General features: G+C 44.2%; 1 long non-coding RNA gene across 1 annotated transcript; it reads left to right on the top strand.

Moving 5' to 3' along the window:
- The first annotated feature begins 1,905 nt into the window (after positions 1-1,905).
- On the top strand, positions 1,906-6,212 carry LOC140407773 (uncharacterized). Its single transcript, XR_011939793.1, has 3 exons — positions 1,906-1,974; positions 4,288-4,374; positions 5,842-6,212. It is a non-coding gene; the product is annotated as an uncharacterized lncRNA (long non-coding RNA).
- Positions 6,213-7,767: the final 1,555 nt, after the last annotated feature.

The following is a 7,767-nucleotide window of genomic DNA, read 5'->3' as shown; positions in this document are numbered from 1 at the left end:
CTTCCATTCAATTAGATCACAACCGATCCTCTACCTCTATGCCATTTTACCACACATATCCCAATATGCCTTTAATATGTCAAGGTACATTTTCAGGGTGCTGCTGGTGGTGCAAATTTACTGGAATGTGTGGCGGCACGGTGCCACAGTGGTTAGCACTATTTCCTCACAGCTCCAGGGTGACTGTCCGTGTGGAGTTTGTACTTTCTCCCCGTGTCTGCATGCGTTTCCTCCAGGTGCTCTGGTTTCCTCCCACAGTCCAAAGATGTGCAGGTTAGGTGGATTGGCTTATGTCCAAAGGTTAGGTGGGGTTGCTGGGTTATAGAGATAGGGTGGAGCTGTGGGCTTAAGTGGGGTGCTCTTTCCAAGGGCTGGTGCAGACTCAATGGGCCGAATGGCTTCCTTTTGCACTGTAAATTCTATGATTCTATGAGAACAGCTTGGCTTGGAATGCGGCTAATTTTTTTTAGCACAAGTCTTCAGTACTAGAGCTGGGCTGTTGTCAGGGTCCATTGGCATTGCTGTATTTAATGTTTTCAGTCATTTCTTGCCATCAAGTGGTGTGAATTAAATTTGTCTGAGAACTGGTATCTGTGCTGCTGAAATTCCCAGAAGGTGGTTGAAATGGATCATCAACTGGACACTTTGGGCCGTAGGTGATTGTAAATGCCTTGGGCGCGATTCTCCACTCCCACGCCGGTTGGGAGAATCGCCTGGGCCGCCAAAATTTCCGGGGACGCCGGTCCGACGCCCTCCCGCGATTCTCCCAAGCGGCGGGAACGGGCCGGTCGAGTTTCGCGGGCCGCAGGCTGGAGAATCGCCGGAGACACCCAAAATGGCGATTCTTCGGCACCCCCGCGATTCTGAGGCCCGGATGGGCCGAGCGGCCAGGCCAAAACGGCGTGTTTCCCCCGGCGCCGTCCACACCTGGTCGCTGCAGTCGTGGGCGGTGCGTGAATGTTGGGGGGGTGGCCTGTGGTAGGGGGCTAGGGGGGATCCTGCACCGGGCTTCACCTTGAATGTGGGGTGGCCCGCGATCGGTGCCCACCGATCGTCGGGCCGTCCTCTCTGAAGGAGGACCTCCTTCCTTCCGTGGCCCCGCAAGATCTGTCCCCCAGCTTCTTGTGGGGCGGATTTGGACAGGACGGCAACCATGCATGCGTGGATGACGTCCGTTATGCGGCGCCTGCCGCGTCATCTATTCGGCGCCGCTTTTACGCGGGGGACAAGGCCTGGCGCGGGTAGATGACGCGGCCCCGATACTGGCCCATTGTCAGGGCCTGAATCGGTCGGGACCGGGGCCGTTCCGCGCCGTCGTGAACCTCGACGGCGTTCATGACGGCGCGGCCACTTCGGCGTGGGGGTGGAGAATTCCGCCCCTTGTCTTTTGCACGCTAGGCTCCCCCATTGTTTAGGATTGGGATGTTTGTACAGCCTTCTCTTCTGTTTATTTGATAAATTGTCCGTCACCATTCACACCTGGATATGACAGGGTTGCAAAGTTCTGATCTGATCAGTTGGTTATGGGATTACATAACTCAGTCTAGAGTATGATGCTTCCGCATACAACAGGCATGTAATCTTGTGTTGTAGCTTCAGCAGGTTGGCATCTTATTTTCTCGATATAGCTGGTGCTGCTCCTGGCAAATACTCCTCTAATCCTCATTTTACGAGGGTTGGTCCTCCAGTTTGCTGCTAATGTCAGAGTGAGAGATATGCCAAGCCATGAGGTTATGGACTGTAGTTGAAAACAATTCTACTGCTGCTGATGGTCTACAACATCTCATGGGTGTTCAGTTTTGAGTTGCTAGATCTGTTCTGAATCTATCCCATTTAGGGTGATGGTCATGCCAACATGATGGAAGGTGTCATCAGTGCGAAGATGGAATTTCACCTCCTCAAGTATTGTATGGTGGCCATGGCTACCAATATTGTCATGGACAGATGCATCTGTGACAGGCTGGTGTGCAGAAGGTAAAGTAAGATTTTCCTTTGTGCAGGTTCTTTGTTGCAGGTCCAGTTTGGCAGCTATAACCTTCAGGACTCAGCCAGTAGTAATGCTACCAAGCCACACTTGATAATGGGCATTGAAGCCCGCCTCCCCCCCCCCCCCCCCCAAACCGGAATACGTCTTGTGCCCTTGCCACCCTCAGAAATTCTTCCAACTAGTTTTCAACATGAAGGAGCACCTGCTTCATCAGCTGAGGGGAGGTTTAACTGGGGGAATTAGCTGAAGTGGTAGAGCGCATACTTAGCTTGTGAGAAGTCGTGGGATCAGTGCCCGCATGCTCCATTTTGATTTTGAGCGACATGGTGGCACAATGGTTAGCACTGCTGCCTCACAGTGCCAGGGACCCGGGTTCAATTCTGGCCTTGGTAACCTGGTCTGTGTGGAGTTTGCACATTCTCCCCGTATCTGCGTTAGTTTCCTCCGGGTGCTCCGATTTCCTCCAACAGTCCAAAGATGTGCAGGTTAGGTAGATTGACCTTGCTAAAATTGCCCCATAGTATCCAAATATGTGCAGGTTAGGTGGGGTTACGGGGATAAGGCAGATGGAGTTTAATGTGGCTAAGTCTGAGGTTATCCATTTTGGCCGAAAAAATAGAAAGGCAAATTGTCTAAATGGAAAGCGGATTCAAAATATGCTGGGCAGCGGGACATGGGTGTCTTTCTTCATGGATCGCAGAAGGTTGGGATGCCGATACAGCATGCAATAAAAAAAGGCAAATGGAATGTTAGTGTTTATTGCAAAATTAATGGAGCATTAAAGTAGAGAAGTGTTGTTGCAATTGTGTAGGGTGTTGGTGAGACCAAATCTGGAGTATTGTGTCCAGTTTTGGTCTCCTTATTTGAAGAATGTGGTGTCACTGGGGGCAGTTCAGAGGAGATTCACCAGATTGATTCCGGGGATGAAAGGGTTGGTGTATGAGGAGAGATTGAACAGTTTGGGCTTATACTCGCTGGAGTTTCGAAGGATGAGAGGGGATCTGATCGAGGTATATAAAATACTAAGAATGATTAATAAAGTAAACGTAGACCAAATGTTCCCTATTGTGGGTCAATCTAGAACGAAAGGTCACAGATATAGTGTTGTCGGCGGTAGATTTAAAACTCACATGAGGAACTACTTCTCGCAGAGGGTGGTGAACTTGCTGCCCCATGCGGTGGAGTCTGAATCATTAAATGGTTTCAAGAAGTAGATACATTTCTGATAAAAACACAGGTTAAAGGGATATGGGGAACAGGCAGGGAGGTAGATTTGAGACCAGAAAGAGAGAAGCCATGATCTGATTGAATGGTGGAGCAGGCTCGAAGGGCTGAATTGCCTACTTCTGCTCCTAATTCCTGTGCACCTATGTACTCGTGTAACTGTATATCACTATGCTGCCACCTCTGGTGGGTCTGCCCTGCTAGTAGGACATGGCATATCCATGCTCGGTGTCAGGGAAGTAGGGGATATTCGCAGCAAGGCATGATTCGGTGAGCATGACGATTAGAGGCTGTTGCTCGACCCGCCTGTGGGACAGTTCTCCCAATTTTGGAACATGTCCACTGATATTGGTGAGGAAGATCTTGAAGGATTGACTGGGCAAGATATACCATTGCTGTTTCCGGGTGGTCCATCCATTTTAATCCTTGCTCAACTTTTCAGTAGTGGTTTAAAGAACTGAGTGACTTGCTCGGTCATTTCAGAGGGAAAGTCGGAGTCAACCACATTGCTAAGGATCTGGAGTCACATATAGACCCGACCAGGTAGATTTCCTTCTGTGCAGGATGTTAGTGAACTCAATGGGATTTTATGACAAGCTGGTATTTTCATGATTATCATTACTGAGAAGAGCACTTTGTTCCAGATCCATTTAACTAATTAAATCTAAATTTCTCCAGCTGCCGTCGTGGGATTTGAACTTATATCTCCAAAGCATTAATCCGCACCTCTGGGTTGCTTGTTCAATAGAATTACCACTTTGCTCCCATTCCTTTAAATAATTACTATCAGTGCAAAAATTAATAACAGTTATTTTCCCAGGATTTCATTTGCTTGGGAAATAAAACACATTTAACTGTAGTTTTTAAAATGTTTACATGTGATATAAACAGAATATACACTGGGGAGCACCGTCTATGGAGTTTATTCCGCTTGTGATTGAGAACTCCATAACCCATGACTGATTTCATTGTAAATTGTGAAACTTCTCTTCTCCCCTGTGCACTAAAATATTTATATCTTGGTTCTGGGCTCATTCACTGGATTAACACCTGTTGGTACAATTTTTAATCCACAGGTAGAATGCTTTGCACAAGGCTCTATAAAATAGCTGGAAACATGGAAGATATCATTGCATATCATTTGACCCAGCCTGCTACTAAACGTGAGTTTTACATCAATTGTTAAACACTAAAAACTCTAATTTTGAATATTACACTTATTTTCACACACACATGCACCATTTTAACACAATTTGCAACATTTTCATATTTATATGGCTTTTTAAAATGCAAATGTCTGTTATATATCTTCCCCTATGGAGGGCCATTTTTTGGATTGTATTTATAAAGGAAGCTAGATGGTTGACATCTAGTGATTCAAACCGCAATGAAAAAGATTTGTGCGTGTCCTCATAAGTAAGGTGTATTAACTTAAATTGAACATTGCTCAAATTTTAAATCATGTTTGCTTTATGCTTACCATACAGACTCTGACAACTGGTTTGTGAGGTTTGTAGTGAGTTGAATGTTGATCCATAATGACACAGGAGAGTTGTATACATTTCCTCCTGCATTCTGATAATCGATGCTCATCTGAATTCCTGGAGTTTGGGCGGCACGGTAGCACAGTGGTTAGCACCGTTGCTTCACAGCTCCAGGCTCCCTGGTTCAATTCCTGGCTTGGGTCACTGTCTGTATGGAGTCTGCACGTTCTCCCTGTGTCTGCGTGGGTTTCCTCCTGGTGCTCCGGTTTCATCCCACAACTCCTGAAAGACGTGCTGGTAGGTAATTTGGACATTCTGAATTCTCCCTCTGTGTACCCAAACAGCCGCCGGAATGTGGCAACTTGGGGATTTCCTCAGTAACTTCATTGCAGTGTTAATGCAAGTCTACTTGTGACAATAAAGATTATTATTATTATGGTGTCACGGGCATACAAAGAACAAAGAATAATACAGCACAGGATCAGGCCCTTTGGCTCTTCAAGCCTGCGCCAATCACATGTCCCATCTAGACCAACCACCTGTATGTTTAAGTTTTCTAGTCATTTGGTTAATAGACATCTCACTGTCCTTTACTATTCTGAGGATATCACTGGAGATATAAAATACAAACTGGATGACTGCTTTGCGGAACAGCTCCATTCAGTTTGGAAGCCTTAACCCGATCTTCCTGTCATCTATCATTTTAATTCTCCATTTAGACCCACACTAACCTTTCTGTCCTTGGCCTGCTACACTTTTCCTATGAAAGTCGACATAAGCTCGAAGGACAGTGTGGTATTATCATAACTGTAAGAACTGCAAATGAAATGTCTAGAGTGGCCACTAGAGGGAGCTACAGATACAAGTATATAAGGCATTGATGCTAAGCCTAGTGGGGACAGAGAGTAGTCCAGGAGTTAGCTAGAGACAGACAGAAGTATTGATAGTGTGAGTGAGAGAAGATCATAGTTTATAACAGTATTAAGATTCGTTGTAGATGAATGTAGTCTATATGTTAACAATCAACTGTGTATTATTTAGAAGTACGTGCCAAATCCAAATTAGTAGTGTTCATTATTAAAGAGCTTATGAGTCATCGCATCTCAATGAAAATCCAGATCATTAACAATGTTTCTTTCCTCACAGGTGCTGCCAGGTCTGCTGATTATTTTCAACATCTTCTGTTTTTATTTTAGACAATGGAAGGAATATGTCAAACATTTTTGACAAAAATTGCCAAAGTTGGGTTTCTCATCGGCTTTAACTTTTGGCCTGTGCAAATATCTTCATCTTGATTGAATTTAATTTTTCCTTTCCCCAAATGCTTATTTTTACCACTCCATGTACTTTTCCCTTCAGTGATAGTATTACATCATTAAGATAACAAATCAAATGACATAACCTACACTGAATTAAACAGACAATCATCCAAATTCTAGCAAATTTATTAATGTCGGTATCAAGTTGAATGATTCAATCTGATAATGGAGGAGGTAATGTTCCAGTCATGACAAGTGTTATAAAGTGGAAGGAATTTCCTTCATGATTAGAAAATGAGAAACTTTGACAGAGCGTGTTCCTTGATCACGAACTGAACTGAGACAAAACGGAGGCACTGAGTTCACTTCAAAACACAAGAAAAACAATGGCAGACGCATCACACCAGCTGAGACCACCAAGTTTCCCATGCCTGTGAACATGAAAGAAAATACACAGAAGAGGTACAAAGAAATCAAAGAAAGAAAGATTCCAGAATTTCTTGGCAGGCGTTGCAAAGCAAAACAAAGGCAGAGGTGACATAATTATAGTGGAAGACCACATAGACAGTCATAAAGGAATGAAGGTCATCGTTGAATGTAACCTCTCTTCCCCCGCCCCCCCCCCCCCCCCCCACAACACACATACACACAGACTCACACACGCATAGAGTTGAACAACATGCAAGGAAGATGTTTCATAAAAATGAGAAGGCAATCTGGATCCAAGGTTGAGCCCCGTAAAATTCAGAAATGTGTTTGCCAGTATCAACAGACACCTAAAAAGATTCTGGTACATTCATCAATCAGCAACAGTCGAGTGGTAGGGACTTTGGGTGGGTGGCGGGGTCGGGGGCGGGGGGGGGGAGCGGTTGGGGTTGTGGGGGAAGGTGAAGTTACGTTCAGCGCAAACAGAAAGAACTTAACCAACTGGGAAAAGGTACCAAAGAAAATACAGCTGACAAAACTGTTTGATGACATTATAGATGCACTGCACAGTACAGAACTGAGCCACACAGCCACCAACCCATAAAAGTAAACCAGTGCAGCTCACAGTTTTGTTAAACTTTGAAATGCTGGAAGTAACTGAGCAGCATAAATGAAATGAGGGGACAGATAGTAGCATGAAAGACAAGCAACGTAAGACTTATATAACTACTAGCCCAAGAGACAGAAGACAAATAAAGGAACTACATTTTGGAGAAGTTGGAAACTATAAGTGGGGAATCTAAACAGATATGTATCAGAAATGTACAAAAATGTACTGACTACACAGACAATGAAAACATTGCATAAAGGAATAAACACAGACAAATCCAAACAGAGACAATAATGGCATAAAATAAAAGTCAGAAGATTAACAAAATATGAAAAAGAATCTTAGAAACCAATGTGAAAAAAATGCCAATATAAATACAGACAAAAAGTTGATAAATATTTAATTCAGAAATTCAATTACTGCAACATTTCACCAAACCAAAAGGCAGTATCAACATTTACAGCGCACTTACAAAAACATATATCAAACATTGTTATCTTCAATACCGAGAGGACAAAATCAATAACTGTAGAGAAAGATTAACGGTAATCTTATTCACTAACATCTATACTAAAAGGACATCAAGCTCAACTTCTATTACAAACATCTGACCCTTGACTTGGTGTTAACTTTGGAGCTTCATCGCACCATCAGGTGTTGCGGATAGCTGGAAAGGCTGGTCAGCGAGAGGGAATACTCAATAAAGTCCAATTTTACCTATCCTAATCAACACTGGCCTTCGATGCAGTCTATACCTACTCAAGGTCTATACCCATT

The sequence above is a fragment of the Scyliorhinus torazame genome, chromosome 2 (genome assembly GCF_047496885.1).
Source record: "Scyliorhinus torazame isolate Kashiwa2021f chromosome 2, sScyTor2.1, whole genome shotgun sequence".
Taxonomy (NCBI): domain Eukaryota; kingdom Metazoa; phylum Chordata; class Chondrichthyes; order Carcharhiniformes; family Scyliorhinidae; genus Scyliorhinus; species Scyliorhinus torazame.
The sequence above is the reverse complement of the archived record's forward strand: the minus strand, read 5'-3'. Positions and strand labels throughout refer to the sequence as shown.